The sequence below is a fragment of the Rhinatrema bivittatum genome, chromosome 2 (assembly GCF_901001135.1).
Source record: "Rhinatrema bivittatum chromosome 2, aRhiBiv1.1, whole genome shotgun sequence".
Classification (NCBI taxonomy): Eukaryota; Metazoa; Chordata; class Amphibia; order Gymnophiona; family Rhinatrematidae; genus Rhinatrema; species Rhinatrema bivittatum.
In genome coordinates this window covers 509,470,893-509,491,118 of record NC_042616.1, presented here as the reverse complement: position 1 = coordinate 509,491,118, position 20,226 = coordinate 509,470,893, and the positions used below count along the sequence as shown (strand labels likewise).

Below are 20,226 nucleotides of genomic sequence, written 5' to 3'. Positions count from 1 at the left end.
CCACAGAGAACTTTAATTTCTCATGAGCCCTTGACGCGTGGATTGACTTAACGCCACCTCCAGGGCTGGAGTTCATTTTACCATGTTAAAACGTGTGCGTTGGGCATCGGGGGTAATAGCTATTGGTCTTATCTACGTGGAATTTACATGTGATGAACGCTATTGGCTACACATTTGTTTGGGCATGCGTATTGGATTTACTAACTTCCTTATTGCATTGAGTGCTAGTCTAGCGCGACCAAAACATGCGTCCAACCATGTGTAAACCTGTGCGCAAGGCAAGGCGTACTTTATTACATCAGCCCCTAGGAAAGTTAGGGCTTCTTACCCAGTTTTAGGGTTGAGATCAGTTCTGGCTACATATTGATTATATGGAAATTGATCGGGGCATACAGAATTAAAGAGGTTAATTGAATGACTGTTAATTGAAAGTCTGTTAATGAGTAACATTTTATCTTGATTATAATTGTTACTGTTGAATGAGATATACATGGAATTGTATTGTTATGGGAGATGTGTGAAAGGAAAGGGGGCGAGTTGTATCATACCATTGCTTTGTCGTGTCTTTGATGAGAGGCGCGAAATCGAGTTTTATTAAATAAATAAACCAACAAACCGAACCTGGTTGTAATTTGCCTTGAGCTAAGGTTTGGAAAAGTGAGTAATGAAGTCTCAAACCCAGATCATGATGACTGGCCATGTTTACAATTATTTTGGCCATCTCTGTCTCGGATGCGGTCCCTGGTGTCCCACAGGGGAGCGGGACATCCCTGGCCTCCAGGTTCACCCTGCAGTTTCTGATCTTTCACCATATGGGGGTCTGAGGCTGCTGAGGATGCTGGGCACAGTCTTGTGTTTTAGTACGTCTAAAATGCAGAATTGGCTCGGGAAAAGAACTACCATTTATAACTGAAAGTGCTGCTGTGTACTTTTAGCAGATTTGTTTATGCTTCGTTTTGGGACATTATGCATACTTTTTATCATATTATCTTGCACTACAATCTGCCCTAGACCATATTTGTAAAACAATCTGCCCCTGGATCAGTCGCTCTCATTTTTTTTCCCTCTCCAGGCTGCTTTCAGGATTTAAAAAATGGAAAAGCAAAGATGTGGGTGTATGCATGCAAAATAATACATTTGTAGCACAGCAAACTTAACCAAAAAAATATGTACATGGCTATAAATATAGCTGAGAACTTTCCTGCTTTCCGCTCTTGTAGGCTCAGACTGTGGGCCTGATGTAAAAAAGAACACATTAAAAGCTGTATGTTGTATATTGAAATTCACTGCAGTTTTTTAAAATTTGCAGGGTAAAAAAAAATGTAATGCCCAATGTAGTATGCAAATGGTATGTTAATGCATCAGATGTTAAAAGCCCACAAACTCCAGTTCAAATGTGCGCTCAGTCTATGCACATTTTAACTCCGGTGGGATAAAGGAGTCTGTTGGACACAGGATTTATGCACACAAAAAACAAACACTTTTGTAAAATAAGTTTTTCATGTGCAGAAAATATGATTAATGCTTACTAAAATGCTTTTAGTTTAGAAAGCATTCTTTGGGCACATAAATGATATTTAATGTGCAGAAAAAAGCTATGTGCACACAAAGCATGTTTTCTAAGCATAAAGACCTGACTACAGGTCCCAGCACCGACACTCCAGTTTCCGCCCATGGACAAACATTAGCCCTAGAAACCTTGTGTCACCTCGGACTAGGAGTTAATTTTCCAGCGCTAAGAAAAGAGCAAGGCAAGCCAGGGCACCTCTGTGCATTTGGGGGGAGGAGGTAACAGGTAATGCCCTAATTAGCATGGGATTTGCACGAGAGGGCGCTGATCTGTACGCACATCGTTGTAAAATTGCCCCCCCCCCCGGTGACCTGAAACGGGCAGTACACAGGTCGGCATGGGTTGCCACCGTACACAGTTCCCCAGGAGGGTGCCGCCGCCTGGCGACCTGTCTGGCTGCTACAGTGGGAGCGACCCTTGCTCACCCAGTGACCTGTATGGAAGTGCATTCAGATGCTGTGCTTCCCATGCACCAGGCCACCGAGCTGCAAGTCATTTGTGAACCCAAGTCTGAGGTCACTGTGTTTGGGAATAGGGAAAGAGAGCTGCATACCATGTGTGGGAGGTACTGCTAATGCTTCCCTTCAGTTTCAGATTGCCATGCTGCCTCCTTCCCCCTCAAAATGAATCAGGCATACTCAAGAGGAGACCATAGTGATTTTCAAATGTGGTATTTGTTTCAGAAGCAAAGGTTATTTCACTTCCCTTCTGTGTTCTGCCTTCGAGTAGGTTTAGTGTGGTTTAAATTGTCTCAGTCTTGCATGGGCTTAAGAAGATGGAAAAAATTAGCTACACCTGAATTCTTGTGTTTGCCCTGCTAGTTTTCTCTCTGATTCATGTTTTTCGGTTTCAACATCATGGCTGTGCTCTTCGTCTAGGAAAAGCGTGGCTGTATCCTGAGTTTTCTGGTATTAACTGTCCCTCTGGACGCAGGGAATCGGGTAATGTGTTGCTTTAAAATAACTTGTCATTCACAAACCTTCTGGTTTGGAAATTTTGCTGGGGGCATGGACCCTACGTAGTGTTTGGTCTGTATTATGAATCAGACATGTTGTAGGTAGTAACGTTTCACATATAGTTTATTGACATTTTGATGGTACACAGCGGCTGAGAAAAGTTGTAATCAAATACAAGTGAAAAAGTGAATCTGGACAGGATGAAAATTCTACAAACAATACGTGTGCAGCCAACAAGCAAGTACATGCATGCTTAATCAAACTAGAGAGGCGTGAGAGATGAACACGGAAGAAAAGGAGAGAAAGAGAGAGAAAGCTGGGTGCATTAATGGCCCCTCAGCAGCTGAAATGTAGACCAATATTCAACTTAGATTCAGCTCTTTACTAACTTATAGGCCGATACAGTAAAGTGCGCTCAGCTGAGCGCACTGTTTAACCCGGGTTGGACGGGCCTTAAACAATAAGGGGTTTAGCATGTCCAAAATGCACATCCAAACCACCCCCCCCCCCCCAAAAAGAAAATAACTAATAGCGTTCATCACTTGCAAATGCATGTTAATAAGGTCATTTGCTATTCGCCAGAAAAGCAGAAAATACTGCTTTTCTTTACATCATCTGACTTAATATCTTGGCAATATTAAGTTGGAGGAACCAAAAGGTTAAAAAAAAAAAAAAAAAGGTGTGCCAGTGGGTCAGGTTAGGAAAACAAACGCTCAATTTTGCGAGAGTTTGTTTTCCAAACCCACTGACAGCGACCTCTCCTGGGCTTCCGCTGCTTTTTAGCATGACCTCTCATTTAAATACAGTATTGCGTGCCCAGGAGAGGTGGCTGGGCACGCATTGGGAAAGTGGGCGCTCAACACCGAGCACCCGTTTTCCCGCAGCCTTATTGCATCAGCCTAATATAGTTGTGATCAACCTTTGAGAGCTGCATTTCCTTCCCAATTGTATCATCCTCGTTTACTGACCTTTCTTTGTACACATCAGAGTGGACCTATATGGCAACCATACTTTGTTCATAGTACTGTACTGTAAAGGTCTGAATCAAGGTGAATTATTGATCTCCCTATCAACTGCACACAGTACATTATGCACTCAGGGCTTATTCCATCTTGAACATGCCCAGGTTCAAAACTTTGCCTCTGGCTTTTATCTCCTGCATCATAGAAGGGGAAGTACTAAGTTTTGAAAGGCAGTTTGGCAATCAGATTGGCTGATTCTGCCTTTGCTGACTTTCTCCCTTCCTGCAGAGTGGTATGCACCCAGGGCAAAGGTTCAAACTTAGCCTCTTTCAAGCTTAATTTAACAGGGTGCTATTTTATTCAAGTGTTTGAATTAGATTCTAAGACTTTACAAGTAATATCGTTATTAAAATATATTAATCGCTTATGCAACAAGGCAGTACTGAAGCAATCATGGACTGGTTGGAGTATTCCTGTAGAAATGTAGGTAGATGGGCTTCCATCTTCCTTTGAGATGCATATGACTTTCAGGAAATTATTGATAGATATTTGTGTGTTTGTAAATTATACCGAGAGGATGCCATCCACACTGGTTTAAAATTCCCCTTTAAATTCTCTCTTTGTGCTTCATGATTTGATTCTTCTCATACCTAAGTATCCAGTTCTCTCCAATAGCCCTCCTCAGATATTGGTTAAATGCAGATCCAGCCTCCTATGGATGAGGAGGAGGCAGATGCAGGTTAGAATTGCTGCTCTTCTGCCAGTGGGAGGGGATTGCGTAGGGAGAGGGCTGCCATTTTTGACTTTTGCATAGGGTGCTGCTATCTCTAAAGTTGGCCCTGCTGATCAACAAGGATAAATGTTACAGATGAGAAAGAGAGAGCATCTTACCAGATTGTGACAGCTGTAACATAAGGATAAAGCATGTGATGTACTGTATATGAGCTTTCCAGACCATATTTGGCCCTTTCAGAAATCATACATTTTAGTAAAAAGGACACATAGTCAAAAACTCATGCCTGACACCACCTTTAGATAATTCTCTATTAATCAAATAAATGGTATTACAACCTACAAGGAATTCTGTGCGAGGGAAAAAATGAGACCCGTGAGGAAGAAAAGAAAGCTAGATAGCAACAGAAAGAGAGAGAGGCAGAAATGTCCCCAGTGCTGAAAGACCTGCACTGGCTGCCAGTGAGTAGCTGAGCTGAGGTTCAAGATTTGCTGCTTCCTATTTAAGGCAGAGAGAAGCACTGGCCCAGGTTACCTGCAGGATAAGCTTTCTCACTGTGTTCTCAGGGTGAGAGCTTGTTTCTAGTGGTCCCTGCAATGAAGGGAAGTTCGACTGATGTCGATTCGTCAAAGGACTTTTTCTGTATTAGCTCCTATTATTTAAAACCAATTGCCTAAAGATTTGCAGCTTACTCAAGGTCTGATGTTTTTCGTAAACTCGTACAAGCATTGTTATTTTTACAAGCTTTTTACATTTATTTTTTGTTTGATTAGTCCTGGTTACCGTGGTTTATTGGGCTTTGTTTGTTCATGTTAATTTAATTGAATTATGTTTGCTAATTGTAAATGTGGGACAGATATTTATAATTTTTTTTTCCGTATTATTGTAACTCGCTGTGCACGTAACAAAATATTTTGAAATCAATAATCCAAAAAGACATTATTCTCAGACACAACAATTTCCAAGGACTGAGGGTTGAGATGACATGCCGCCCGTTTTCAGGTGGGCCGCCTGTTGTTTATCTGACCAGACTGACATGTTTATAGTGTGCACAGAATTATAGTTTTTGAAAATAAGAGGCCGTCATTCATAGGAAGTTGCAGTGAATGCCTGTTGCAAGTTCTCGTAGCCAGAAAACATTTTTTATTGGCACAAAATGGTGTGCATGGAATGCAAATAGGTTTCTGTATTGGCTTGGAGCTGCCACTTTTCCAGCATTAGGCGAGCTGCGCATTTTGCCGGTGAACAGGAATGATGACACATAGACAGAATGGGGACATGCAGGGAAAAAAAAAAAAAAAAGAAACATGTCTGACTCTTGGGAGAAATGCAGTCAGAAAACCCTTTCTTTATTTTTTGATACAAGTACATTTCAGATCCCCGTCTTTTCCTATCTGTTCTTTTTGGTTTTTAGACCAGGCAGGGGTCCTCCTCCCTTAGGCTTCCAGCTTAGTCTGAAGTAGACTTTCATAGGCCTGCAGTGCCACGAGTCTTCATTCACAGCTACCCAGGATTTTCATCCATTTCTAATCCTCTCTCTCTCTTTCCCTTCCCATCTAAGCCTGCAGCTCCTTTCAGAACCCAGAACCCATGCGCCTCAAGGCATTGTCGTTGTGTTGTTGTGACCCAGATTCCCCTCTCTCGGGATTTTGAGTGCTACCTCTACAGCATCCCCAGGCCCGGCCTGGGCCAAGGAGCAGAAGCCAGGCTCAAACTTTGAACCCAGATCCCATGGGGCCGGTCCTTGCTGCCACCATCTAAAAGGACTAATCTTGCTTTTTTGGCTTGCTGAATGAGTATTTCTAAGAGGAAAAAAAAAACTATGGTGTTAATGCTTAGCTTTTAGTTTTGTCTTTAAGGTGAGAGTATTTTGTGTAGTGTCTCACGACTGAAATGTAATGGATGGGCAGAGATATACATTGTGCTTGTATCGAGTGTCTCTGGGTTTTGCTGACATCAGGAAGCTGCAGAAGTAGATCTCCAGTGGTTTGTTGTTAACCACAGTCAGCAAAACCCAAAGATACTGATACGGGCCATTACGCATAGTGACACCCAGTGCTTTTTTCCTCTGGAAAAAAAAAGGTGCCAGTACTCATATGCACAGCCTTCCTTGGGAGTTGGATGGGAAGGAGCAACCACCTAGGTCCCCACCCTCTGCAACTGGCCACAGAGCCTATAAAATGACAGCATTGCAAATAGTACACCAATACACCTTCTAAGGAGAAAACAGAACAATCGAGACAGCACATTACATGCATGTTGTAGGCGGAGGAAAAAGTGCTGGTACTCTTTTAACAACAGGAATTGCTTCCTTCTCTGTCCCGGCATGTACCCCCTGATAAAAAGCCCTCGGAATCCTCATCTATGTTATACTTAGATTTTGATTCAGTCCTGACACTTGGAACCCCGGTGCCTAGAGTTCACTCATCCCTGGTTAATGAAACTCCTATGACTAATAGTATAGCACAGCATGACATTTCAGGGACAACTGCCTGAGCCAAAAAAGATTTACATCCTCCAGACATGCTTACTGTAAGATTAGAGAATTGGGGGATGGACGGATGAGGAATTCAGTCCTTGTTTTAGGCACCCTAGGCAAAGCTTACAGTTTTGTGTTTCCTCTCCCTCCCTCACCCCCACCACCGATTATACATGAAAAGTGACATTCTGAGGTAAAAATATCACTTTCAACAACATCTATATTATATTTACATGCACTACTCTTTTGCCATCAAGAAAATCATGCAAACAAGAGACTTTGAGCCCATTTGGTATTAGGCTTATTGTAATGCATGAATTCGGTGTAGGCGTCGCCCTCAGAAAGCCAAGAGTTAACTGAATTAAACTTAAAATATAGTAAACCTCCCATCCCAAAATGGCACTAACTGCTGATACTCACAGTAGCAATCTTCCCTATGAAAATGCAACACTGTACATATTACACCAGGCCAAAAACACCAATACATCTCCTATTAGAAAAGAAGAATAATTTGAGCTGCAATAGAGCCCTGCGTCAAAACTATATGCTAGCAGAATATCTCACCAGACCATAAAGTAAATAGAAATGTGCAGACAAAAATTGAACTGGAAACTGCAACAAGACAGAATATTTCAAAATAGCTGACAAACAGAATAACATCCAATAATTAAAAACTCGTATACAAATTTTTTTTAATTACCCAAACAGCAATAAAATACTTCAAAACAGCAGACATATCAAAATAACGCCCAATTATAAGGATTAAAAAAATCTCTTGCACTCTATACCAGGAAACTTTGATCTCCAGTTACATTGAGATTGACGTTGATTAATGGTTGGGGTGCCCAAACACACACACTCACATGTTCTCTTTCTCACACATGATCGTACACACACACACATACACATGCTCTCTTTCTCACACACACACATGCTCTATGACACATACACATACTCTCCTTCTCATGCTCTATGATACACACACACATACTCTCCTTCTCTCTCACATGCTTTTTTACACACAAATGCTCTCTCTTTCTCTCCCACATAATTTCTCACACACACACACACTTTCTCTCGGCTGCAGCAGCCTCCTCTTTGTGGGCAGACACTGTGCCTTCTCCTCCCCAAGTGCCTGCTAAGACTGTTCCTCTTCTCTTCAGCTGCAGGGGCCCAGTCAACACTGTTCCTGCACCTTCATGCCCTGTGCTGCAGATGCTGCTCTTCCTCTCTGTTGTTAATGCCCAACCAACACTACTCCTGCTCCTTCACCCCGGTGCAGCCTACCATTGCTGCTCCCGCTCCTTCATGTACAGTCCCGTATGCCTGCAGATGCTGCTCCTTGTTTCTTCAACCGCGCCCCCCGGCCTACATTGCTCTGCTGCCTGAAGGCCAGACCTTTATTCTGGCCCTATGGAGTCGATACAAGTGCCTTCTGCTCCTATCAGCCATGGTGATTAGGCCTCCTCCTACTTCCTGTCTGCGAGGAACCATGGGACTCCACTTCTTTTTATGGTCCATGCAGCCCGGAAGTAGGAGGCACAAAGCCCACGGTCCTGTGTCTGTCTTGCCGTGCTCCTTAAGACCACATCTGAGCAGGGCTGATGGAAGAACTAGGCAACTACCCCCAAACCTGTGGCCGCTTAATTTGTCTAGGGCTTCCACCAGCCCTGGTTACATATGGTAGCGCCACAAATGCATAATAGAAATGGAGGCACCCTTGTGCCAGCATGACAGTGGGCCACTCGGCAGAACTCCTTCTGGCACTTGATACCTGCTTTCCGGTATCTGTGCTGCCCCCCTGCCTGCCTGCTGGCCCACATCTCTAACAGCTTCTCTGCAGCCCACGATGTGTTCCGCCATCCACAGCCAATAGACAGGCCTACTTCAGCTCACTGAGATCTACCATGTACCCTAGCTAGGACTTCTGCAAGAGCTCACATCCATCCAGCAGCAGACTTTGCTTTATTAAACAAGTCAAAACTTGCAATAAAATTGTGAAAGTTTAAAAAAAAAAAAAAAAAAAAAAAAAGGGGGACCCTTGCTTGCGATTTCCTACTCACCCCCGGGAAGGATTGTCATGGACTTGCTCTTCTCACAGTTCCAGGCTTCTTGTTTGCTCTTCAGTGGGGGCTATGGGGAGAGTAACCTGTGATCTCTGTCCGGCTCTATTTCTCAACAGGAGTCATGTGGAGAGGATCCACTCACCCTGGGCTTGCTCTGTCATACTCAGCAGTGGGATCTCCCCAACCCCCGGCTCAGTCTCTTCTTCTTGGCGGCAGCTAGCGCTCGCGTGACATTATTGAGTGCTTTCACCATGGTGCCATTTTTTAGAGAGAAGGCTATAGCAGGCAGCTGCTTCAAACGTCTGCCCTTCTTTTTTGGTTTCTTTTTGAATAAACAATTTTTGGCTAAACTATGTTGTTTACTCTTTCAAGACCTTCACATCATCAGCAGGCCACCGTATCGCGGCAGAAGATTGCATTTTTACAAAAGGGGTGAGTTTGCTGGTAGTACAAGGTTATTGGTGTGCAGGAGATCTGTGAGGCTGGTGTGCACAGAAAGGACAGTTCTCGTGAGTGACGTGCCTTGGGAATGAGTGGGGGACCCGTGGGACTGAAGATAGATTAGAAGTCCCTCTGGTTCCACAGTAGGCACGTTTAAACCTCTTACTGGAAGCAGGTAGGGACCCATGACATCCCAGCTAGTATTGTTAAAAGGAATACTATTTTCATTAGTTTTATAGGGATTTCCTTCAAATGACAGTGCTATACTACCCTCTCCCAGGAGTATGTTGGGCCTGCTAGGCAGGCTGCTGTGAAGAAGACTGTTTCAGCGCAGTCTGTTTTGCTCAGAGTAAATGAAATTGAGGGTGGATCTAATGGCATCGTACAGGCACGCCAAAAGGCCTGATCAGGACAGGAGCTGGCAGTGGGCCTTTTTACATATTGAGAACATTGATAGAACAAAATGAATATTCGTCTGATGGGTAGAGGCCTAAACTCCTTCAGGAGTCACGTATCTGCGTAAGGAATGGGTCTTTAGGATAACGTGCTGAGATACCTCTGGCCACTTCAGATGTCTGAGCCCACGGGGGTTAAGGATGCTGCTGCTGCTGCTGCTGCTGCTGCTGCTAGTTCAGAATTAGTGAGATGCTGTTTTGGTAATGGCCGAGCCAGGTTTTTGGCGCTCTGATCTCCTGCTTTAGAGCCAGAAAGGAATTTATTTCTTAACGTAAAAGTCCTAATTGCCTTGAAGATGTGCAGGGATTCTGTCTCCCCTCCTCTGGATCACCACCACCAAGTTATGGCACCGAGAGAGAGCCCCCCTCCATAGACCGGAGTCCTCTTTTTGTGTGTAGTCTCTGTGGTAACAGCAGGCTAGTGCTGTGTTTTGTAGTAAGTGGTATGTAACTTCGTTTTATTAGTGAAATGTGTTTTTCATTGCAGTGCCTGAAATGCGTCTAGTCAAATTTTCCACATCCTACACCCTCCTCTCTCGTTCCTTTCCTTCCCTCACACTGTAACTCAAACAGGGGAGGTGAGAAGGTTGGGAGGAATGAGTGTTTCTGTGAAATATAGTTTAGACAGTATTATAATTCACTCGCTGACACAGCAGTTTGAAGATTCGGGAGGGAAATGTGTTTTGGAAACGACTGGAATTATTTCTCAGGCAGGGAGAAATGTTCAGTTGTAATTCCGTGGGGAGGTGGCAAGCATCAGCTCCTCAGACGCCCGCGAACCCGTGCAACAATCAGGCCCAGGCAGCGGCAGAAGAGGAGGTGGCCCGAGGCACTGCCACTCACGTCCCTCCTTCTCCTTTCGTCGCAGGTTGGCAGTGTGGGTACAGGCAGAGGAAGGGAGGGATGGTGAGAGCAGTGAGAATAGGCGGGGGCAAGGTGAGAGGACTAAGAACTGAGGGAGGGCGAGGGGGGGTGAGATAGGGACTGGGGGAATGTGAGTGTGAGAGAGGATCAGTGGGAGGGAGAGAGGGGGAAGAGATTGAAAGGGGACAGGCGCAGCAGGGTGGCTGAAAGGGAACTGACATGGAGGGCAGCAGAGAGAGAATGGGGGGTGCAGGAAAGAAAGAGAGGGGACATCCAGTGCCAAGTTAGTGTTAGTGAGCATATTTGCAAGAGGGACCCTCCTTCCCTTTCTCAGTTTTGGATCCCCCGTCCTTCCTCCACGTGTGTTATTTATATATATATATATATATTTTTTTTTTTTTAAACCTCAGCATATGAATAACTCACTTGATAAGAGAGATGCAAGGGTCCTGCTGGTGAATTTGTATCTGCTGCGGGTTTCTACTTTTTTCTGTGCCCCAGGCTTTCCTGCATTTGGGCTCGGTTTAAAGGGGAGGCCACAGCTAAAGATGCGCAAATCTTTCAACAAACAATAAAAAAAAAAAAAAGAAATGCATTAATGGAAATTCCTTAGAGCGGAATCAGGTCTGCCAAATTGTTGGACTTTCACATCTGACAAACCGGTAGGCAAGTTCCAGCGCCCCGAGGAGATTCAGGGGCTCCTGGCAGGCACAGCTCTGGTCTGAAAGCAATGTGCTTGGGGGGTTGAGTTAGGAGCGAGGCAGAGTACAGAGAGAGAGAAGCTGAGATTTTTGTTTTACAGTTTGTGTGTTGTGGGGGGAGGAGGGTGTGTGGGGATTGGGGTTTGGGATTTTTTTTTTATTTTTTATTCTAAGTAGAATGAGTGAGGAGTACAGAGAAGCCCGCAAGGGTGAGGAGGAGGAGGGGCCAGTGGCAGTTTCACCAATGCCTTTGTCTGCTGCTGGCTGGACCAGGCAGGCCCAGCTTGTGGCACCCGGTGGTTCAGTGGCAAGAGGAGGAAGTGTTCCCACACCCGTCACCACATGCTGACCAAACAGCCTGAGGGTAGGACTGTTTTGAGATGCCAGCGGACGGTGGCGGTCAGACTTCTCTTGTGTTTCGCTGCAGGTGGTGTGATGCTATCGTCTGTCAGGGGTAAGGAGGGGCTTTGCCAAAATGTCCCATTTCAGGCAGCATCGCCGTAGGCTACAAGCTGGCCCTGCCAGTGGGCATGGCAGAGCGCAGTGGTAGATGCTGATGGAAGCAGAGCTTGTGGCGGTGTCTTGCCTCTTGGTACCGTATCGTCCTCCCGCTGCACTTCCTGCCAATGCCAGGGGTGGTGGTGGTAGGAGATGCGCAGGAGCACCCAGCCTGAAACCTCGTGGAGAGAAGCACTTCTGGAGGACTCTTGTGGGGGAGTTCTGCATGTGGTTCAGAGAGATGCTCTGTCAGCCTTGGGCGAGCTTCATACTCATAATCAGCTGCAGCACAGCCCTGCTGTAGTCTGTTGGGGGCCCCACTAGCATCAGGCACGCTCTCTCTTTCGTAACAAAAACAGTATTATTAGTACTGCACATTGTCTGTTTTACAAATATAAAATGCAACTGGACAGCAGGCACACCCTAGCACAGTAATAGCACAAACTTCTCTATGCAGAATGAGTGTGTGGGCAGTGGGCACTTAGGCAGGCAGCAGGCCAAGTCACTTTCTCTGCCAAATGCCTAAATGTGTGAGAGACTTCCAAAATCACAGTTGCTCGCACTTTTATTTGTACACACACTTATTTTATCCATTCGGCTATTTTGCCCTCACAGATTTTGTGTGTGTGTGTGTGTGTGTCAGGGTCAGACATGGAACCAGAATGGAGAAGTGTGTGATAACAGGCCAAATCACCAGAGACAGTTTGTATGGGAGAGTTAGGCCTAGTCTAAGCCTGAAACCAGTGCTCAAGCACTGACTACAAAATCTCTTTCCTCTCCTTCTCAAATCACACTTACTTAATACTTTCTCTCAGGGATGGACAAAAACTCATTAGGTGCTAGATCCATTGAATGATTTGCAGTGGGGGCGAGAGTGGAAAGACACATTTGTTAACCAAAGCTATTGAAATTCCACTGGATTTAATCGAATTTCTGGAAAAATCTGATGTCTCAGCCTTGACAGATTTCCCCAGTGAATCTGGGGGCAGTGTGAAAAAATTAAGACGAACTTCAAACAGGCTTGAGTTCCTGCTCAAAGCGTTTCCACGGGTCTGGGGAGGAATTGGGTGGTTATTGCTAGATGCCAGCACCAGCAGTCCTTTTCCTGGTGCTTCCCAGTGAGGGCATCTAGAAGCAGGCCCATTACAGACGAGCAGCGTGCTGTCCTAGAGCTTGCAGCAAGGCACGGCTTGCAAACTTGAGAACGAGAAGCAGTGCATCCTGTAAGGTTTACAGATGCAAAAGGGGGAGCAAAGCCTCCCCCCTGCACAGTCCCCGTTCTTTGTTTTGGATCATGTCTTGTCCTTGTCAGCGCGGCAGGAGTTTCTTTTGTGCACGCATGTGAGGTCTGCTCTCCTGTAATGCAGCGCCTGACAAGGAATCCTAGCTTCAGCCGCCCTTTTTTTTTTATGCCTCATCAGTATCACAAAAGCATTATTCCAAACCTTCATTTTGAGGCAGAGTAGCTCACTGCACTCCTTGTGCGTACGCTGCTGGCGACCTGCCAAGCCGAAAATCTTTTTGAATGAATACCTGATTACGTTAATGAAGCCAAGCCAGCAGAGGGAGGGAGAAACCGTGGCGGCTGCCGAGTGCTGGTGGGAGGAGGCCGCAGAAGCCGCTCTGGCCTTTCCTGATGCTGCACGGCCCCCTGCAGGCCTCCGTGCGAGCCACAGGACGAGGGCAGCAATGGTCCCCTGCCCCTCCACCCAAAAGCAGCAGCAGCAGCAGCGGCTGCTGCCACCACCTGCTTTGCCAGTTTCGCTGGTGTACGGTGTGTGGAAGGAAATAGCTTGCATGCTCGCTATTACTAGAAGGGCCGGATTAGAGAAATGATTGCTCAAGTTAGGCTGGGTGACTTCCTCTTGCAAACTTTTCTCCAGGATTTGAGACCAGGTGAGGGAAAAGTCAGAGACTCTGTTTACACAGCAAAGTAGAACTGCTGGCCTATGCAGGTTACCTGTCACAAGTTGCCAGGGTGCTTTATTTCATATGTTTAAAACCCACTACTGTGTGTGAGAGGGTCCTTTTCTTTAGTCTGCAGCCACAGCCCCTTGTGTCAAGGGAAGATTCTGCAGCCGGAGTTAGAAGATATTGTACTGCAAAGTCCTAAGTTCAGTGACGATTCACATTTGCATATATTTGCATATTATATAATGTAACTTTTTTAAAAAAAATTTTTAACAGCCTTTCTTATTTGTCTCCATATATTGTTCTTGATTTAGGGGTTTTTTTTTTTGGGAGGGGGGGTGGAAAAAGCGATCATAGTGATTGGGGGTAGGGAAAGAAGGAAGCAAGTGGAATTGCAATGGAGATGGCACTTCTGGGATGGGGAGCAGAGGGAATCTTGGAGGCGAGGGAAGAGGGGAAGGATCAGGGAGGGAGAATTGGGAAGATAGGGGATGGACAAAGGGGTGATCCAGAACCAAGGCTGGAAAATGGAAGAAGGATGGGGATCCAAAACTGGGAGAAGAAAGGGGGATTCCCCTCTTACGCACGCACGCACTGATCTTCCCTCTCTTTCTTTGTTGTACCCCTCATTCTCCTGTGCCACACACAGCCTGCCAGTCCCCTATTGCCTCTCCATGCTGCCCCCCATGCCAGTTCCCTTTCAGCCACCCTCCTGCGCCTGTCCCTTTTCAATCACTTCCCCATAGCCGACCCCCTCCCACTGATCCTCTCTCACACTCACATTCCCCCAGTCCCTATCTCACCCCATCACCCCCCCCCCCCCTTCAGTTCTTAGTCCTCTCACCTTGCCCCCGCCCCCAGCCTGTTCTCACTGCTCTCACCATCCCTCTTTTCTCTGCCGATCCCCACTTTGCCAACTTGTGTCAAAAGGAGGAGGAAGTGAGTGGCAGTGCCTTGGGCCACTTCCTCTTCTGCCGCTGCCTGGGCCCGTCTGTTGCATCATTCAAAGCCTCTGAGGAACTGATGCTTGCCACCTCCTTCTTACGGCAGATGAGTGTGTGGATTGTGTACAGCCATACATGCGCCAGGCCTCTCAGCCAGCCAGTGCCAAGCTGCCTCTTCTGGCACTGCTACTACCGGTATCTTTCTATGCCTGGGAGGTAGGCCTTCAGGATCCTAACAGGAAACCTTGGTGTCTGGACTATGATGTCCGTGTGGTGCTCCCTACCTCCCCACAATAATTCTGTGCTTTAAAATAGTTTAAAATTTGGTTCTATTTGACACATTTTAAAAAATTAAATTAACTATACTTTGATTTAAAGATATATACATTTTAGTTCAAAAAGAGAGTTAAAAAATCCAAATTAAATAAATACATTTTATAACATATATGGTAGAAATAAGCCTAAATGTATTTGCCCCTCATTTTGGCTCCACCCTAACCCCTTGGTGGCCCCCTTGCCAAGACCTCACTTATAGCCCTGATAGTCCACAAAAAGAGGAACTGCATTTCTAATAGATAAACAAAGCATGTTGGCATTCTTAAAGCTTTCCCATTCTGCAGTGCTCCGCAACTCAGCTTCAAAGGGTTCTAAGGAAGGTAGGAGTTGGTCGTTTGAGCAGCACTAACGAATGAAAGACGGGCACCGTTTGCTTGTTTGTGTGGAGATGTGAATGACGCTGCGTGCCAGGGCATGGCTCGATCTCTGTCTGGCGCAGCGATGTACGTCTCAGGGCACCAGACCGATCTTTGTCATGCAGCGCAGCGTATTTTATGAAAAATCCGAAGCCTTGCTGCCAAGACGGTTTTCACGTTTGCCAGTCTTTGCGGACTCGGTAACCCTCGTGTACAAAAACGTATTGGGGCGCAACCTTTCAAAGAGGCGTGCAGGAAGGATTACATCAGCCTCCTTGTTTTTAGAGCTTGTAGCACCCTTCTGGAATTGGAATGCAGTGATGCAACAGACCATGTCTGGCCCCTCAGATGTGATTGATGCCGCAGAGTTATTTGTGGCTGATAACATCACAAAAGGCAGTCTGATAGCTAGTTACTGTCAACCCAAAGCAGCCTGCAACAGTTAAGTTATCATTATGTTAAAACAAAATACCATCAAATATGTGCCATAATCAGAGCACTTGATAGTTGTGCATTAGCTGTAGGATATATTCTGACTCAGGTGTGGAGACGTTATTTCAGCAAACACAGACGCTGCTTCGGTTCAGTGGTAGTTCCATGTGCTGTTCGGAGGACCTGGATTCAGTTCCTGGGCCAGGACCCTCAGGCCAGCCGGAGATGTCTGGAGGCAGCGTTCACAGCCTCCAGGCAACAGGGGGAGGGACACAGTCATTATGCAGTGGTCATACTTGCTGGCTGGATTTAGGGTCCAAGATTGCAGGGATCTAGGAGGAGTACTCGCGCTGGGTCCCTGCCCCAGGCCCATCACTGTAATGACTGGGTTAAGTGAGTTAGGAAAAGAATATAAAATAGGGGAAGCATCCCTGGCTAGTTGTGAATGAAAGCTCATGATGTCAGATCCCAGCCCCAGTTTGGATTGAGTTGGAAGTCCTGAAAACATCCAGGTCTCCCCCTCCCCCCACCTTCCCAAAATGAAAATGTAGGAACTATTTTTTTTTTGTGCATAAATCAAGACCAGTAAAGGCCTGTTATTCAGTGTATCCAAACACCCTGCGTGGCACAACTGCTGTTACAACACAGATTGCTAAAGATCAAAAAGAAGAACACATTTTATGGTCCGAAAATGAGAACTGTGAGAAAAATCAATACAATGCAATCTTTCCACTGATTTGCCAGCAAGCAAGCGGCTGCAGCTCATCCTGCTGGACATCGGAGCAAGCTTGCTGGCCAATCAGATTGCTTGTTTCGTTGGAGCTTTTCAGATATTTCACAGTTGCATGTATTTGGTTGTAAAGCGCCCTGGTTTACGGTGTCACATAAATGCAGAAATAATAATATCTAATTTATTTAAGTCTGCTAGGTTAGTCTTCATGGAAATACATTTTAATTTTCTAATGAAAATAGCTACATTCCTACCTCCCGGGAACACTCCATGTGGGATTAATTCATTCCTTGGTGGTGGCTTTTTTACAAACTATTAGTTCTCAGTCTTGAATTCTTCCAGGAATTCTAGGGTTTGGCAGGGTGCCCGGGGCCCTGGCTGAATAAAAACTTCAGCACATGTCTGATGTGTACAGGCTGCTGCTGCTGCTGCAGGGATCAAAGTGTAGCTAACTCTCTGCAAACTCCCCCATGTCTCACTGCAACAGTGGGTGCAAGCACTACGCAGTAAGCGCTGCTCCATCTTGGCCCCTTATAAATTGAGCACAGAGCCCAGGATAACCCAAAGGCGCAGCTCAGACTCCTGCCCGCCTTGCCCCATTCAACTGCACCCCACCCTCAACTAGGAAAGCCCCATATCTTCACATATGGAAGCAGGTTTCCTCTTTTCCTAGGTTTAATAATTCCAGGCGTTTGGGATTTGAGCCAGCATTGCTTTAAATTGTTATATCCAGTGTCACTGAATTGTTTAAATAGGGATTTGAGTTGGGTTTTAGTGGTTGACCAGATTAAGAGTGGAGAACAAGCTGTTAACACTGTTGCTGCTGGTAAGAACAGATGTCTGTGGGGTATGAAGCCAGGCAAGTGTGGTGCTGGGCCATAGCAGCATGGCAGGGCAGTCCATGTTCATTTTGGTGGGGCCTGCATGGTCACCCCGGCTAGAGTGCACAGGGTCGAGCGTGTGTTCTGTAAGGAGCCCGACGTCTGAGCTCCGCAGGGAATCTGGTAGCATCGCAAACCACAAGAGTGACACGAAGCCTGAACAGTGTGTACTGGGACTGCTGCCGCCTTACTTTGAAAATGCAATCTTACTTTATATGCTGCCTGTTGGTGGTGTTCACTATACATTTTTTTTTTTTGATTTGGTTTTACTGTGTACAGCATCAGACACTTAAATCTGAAATGAATTTGTTGGGCTGTGCATGGCTCTAGCAGTACATACTGGGTGTGCACACACACAAATGGCTGTGTGCCGCATTTAAAGGGCTAGCACTGTACTAAACTAGAGTTAAGGTGTTTAGTGATCCTCCAAACCCCTATTAAATGCTTAGAGGCACTGTGCACCCCTGTTATTTGAGTTTAACACAGCCAGGAAACCCTTTGAACTAGTGCTGGATTCTTGCCTTAAGTAGAATGCAGTTGGCTGGATAAGTTGACCTCCCGGAATAGGCCAGACAGTTGTGTTTCTCAGGTTCAGACCCCGCGTTACTCACTGTCTGATACATATGTGCTAGTGCATTCCTCACTGCTTCTTTGCCACGTTCGGTGTGTGGTGCCCAGCAAATCAGTCATCGCTTCCTCATTACAACAAAAGCCCTTTAGAATGCGGCCAGAGGCGCCACCAAATCACATTTGGTTCATAAGCTGTTCTGCCATTCTTTATCCTGTACTTTACCAATACCTCTTTTTTTTTTTTTCAAATGTTTATTTAGCATTAAGAATGGTTACACATATAAATCATCTTAATTATTTATTTGGATTTATTACCCGCTTTTTTGAATATGACATTCCCTCAAAGCTATTACAGTGTATTCGAACAGCAGCGTATAAACAGAGGTCATTTGCAGCTTCTCAATGAGAAAAGGTGTATAACCAGATTAGGATATCAGTAAAAATCACATTACAGCTTGGCAATAGGACTTACTATAAATAGATCAACAAATACTGACTGAGCAGTGTCAGCAGTATAGCCCAAGTACCAGTGACTAAGTCAGAAAATAACACTGTAAGAAAATATTAGTTTGTAGCAGCAGGTTTAGGAAGGCGAGAAGGATAGCCAGAGGCCTATCAACCAGAGCCTCAAAATCTGAGTTCCTAATATTCGAGTGCCTTTGCATTCTTGAAATGCCAGCTTCAGGGAACAGAAGGCAGTGGTGCCTCCCCCCCCCCCCCCCCCCTCCACCTCCACCATCACCATGTAGAAATGCTTAAGGTCACTGAAACAGCAGACATTTCAAATAACGCCCTCTTTCTCGCCTTCTGCCTGCTTATGTGACTGAAAAAAAACAACAACCCCAAAACAACCTTCCCCCCATGGCTGTGCCACTGACAGAAGGCTTCCTGTTAGCACTATGGAGTCAGGGTGGTAATGTTTGTCAAACTCATCCTAACAATAAAAAAAACAAAAAAAACCCAAAGCCACTGGTGGCAACAGCAACTGCTGCTCAAACGGGACCAGATGCGTTTGGTGCCTCTTCTCAGCAGCTGTTGGGCTTTACCCATCCCCCTGCCGTGCCCTGAACCCGGACAGCCGGGGAGGGGCGCGTGCCAATGCGCCAGCAGGCTTGGTGCTGGAGCTCCGAAAAGTTAAGGGCAGAGGTTGGTGCGCTGGCACTTGAGCAGCACCAGATGGAGACGAGAAGACTCTTCTGTGGTTCACTGGCTGAAGCCGAAGTCATTTATCTTGTAAGAGACACCTGTTTGGATTTGTAGAGCACCTTCCAGCTCCCCCTCCCAAGCTGTGTTAAAAAAAAAAACAACTTGCCACCTTTCTTGGAAAGCTCTCAAAACTGAGGGAGGGGGCCAGGAGCAGACAAGGCTGTTCTTATTACCCGGTTAGTGTTGGGAAAGTTGAGGCGTGGACAGAGAGAAATTCCTAGATCCCTCCGCTCTTTGGGGGGGTGGCCAGGTTTGCTTTTGCTCTCTACTGCCGAAGCTGCCCGGCTGTCTCCCCCACCTGTTAGAGGGCTGTCAATAAACAGCAGGGCCAGTTCTCTGGAATGCCCTTCTGCTAGGTCTCCAAGCAAGCAGCCTGGGGCGAGCAGTAGTGGCTGACAACGACGTGGGCGCTAGCCTCATTGAAAGCAGGCAGCCGGCCGGCCCTCCTTAGGTTATGGGCTCGCTGTCTGCCGGGGAGGACCCTGCCTGCTGCTGTTTAACAGTGCTGTAATTTTACGTGTTGGGAATTGTGATTTGCTGAGAGCTCCCTCCAGCCTCCGGGATTGGTGGAATTAAATAAATAAAAGAGGCAGCAGTAGAAGGGATCGGAAGCCGCATCCCACTGGCTCCCCAGGTTCATGCTCCAACCACAACCTCCTCTAATTAATAACCCCGTTTTAGAAATGAGGACAAAACCCATAGAAAAACCCTGTTCTGTGCAAAGAGATTTTCTTACAAGTGTGGCAAGGGAGGATTTTTTTTTTCTTTTTTTTTTTAAAGAAGGCATTTCTCTCACTGGGCTCTCCCTAGCACGCTCTGCTCGCCCCTTTGTGCACAGGCAGCTGTGATGCTGTGGCTCAGCGAAATAGGAGCCCATGGGAAGCGAATCCAGGGTCGCTGCACGGTCTGCTGCTGCCAAACCTGGATTCAGATAACTTTATTGGCATGTCGGGTTTCTATACATGCTGCCAAAGACCTACCTAAAAGTCTGCACAGAAGGCCAAACCATTTCCCCATCTCCTTCCCCGAGAACAGCTCCACTCAGTGTCTACTGGGCGAGCATTTTTATAAGAGCTATTCCTTCGGGTACAGCGCACTGTTTTACCCGCCAAAATGACTTTGGAAATGACCCCTC

General features: G+C 46.1%; 1 protein-coding gene across 5 annotated transcripts in view; it reads left to right on the top strand.

Moving 5' to 3' along the window:
* ATXN1 (ataxin 1) overlaps nt 1-20,226 on the top strand; it is a 758,516-nt gene that overhangs the window by 638,532 nt on the left and 99,758 nt on the right. Inside the window, exon 1 of one of the 5 annotated variants that reach the window (XM_029590700.1) lies at nt 13,510-13,621. The exons of the other annotated variants lie outside the window; for them this stretch is intronic. The gene's annotated coding sequence lies outside the window, so the exon portion shown is untranslated. Of the gene's footprint in view, nt 1-13,509; nt 13,622-20,226 lie in introns of those variants that run through there. 5 annotated transcript variants of the gene reach the window in all.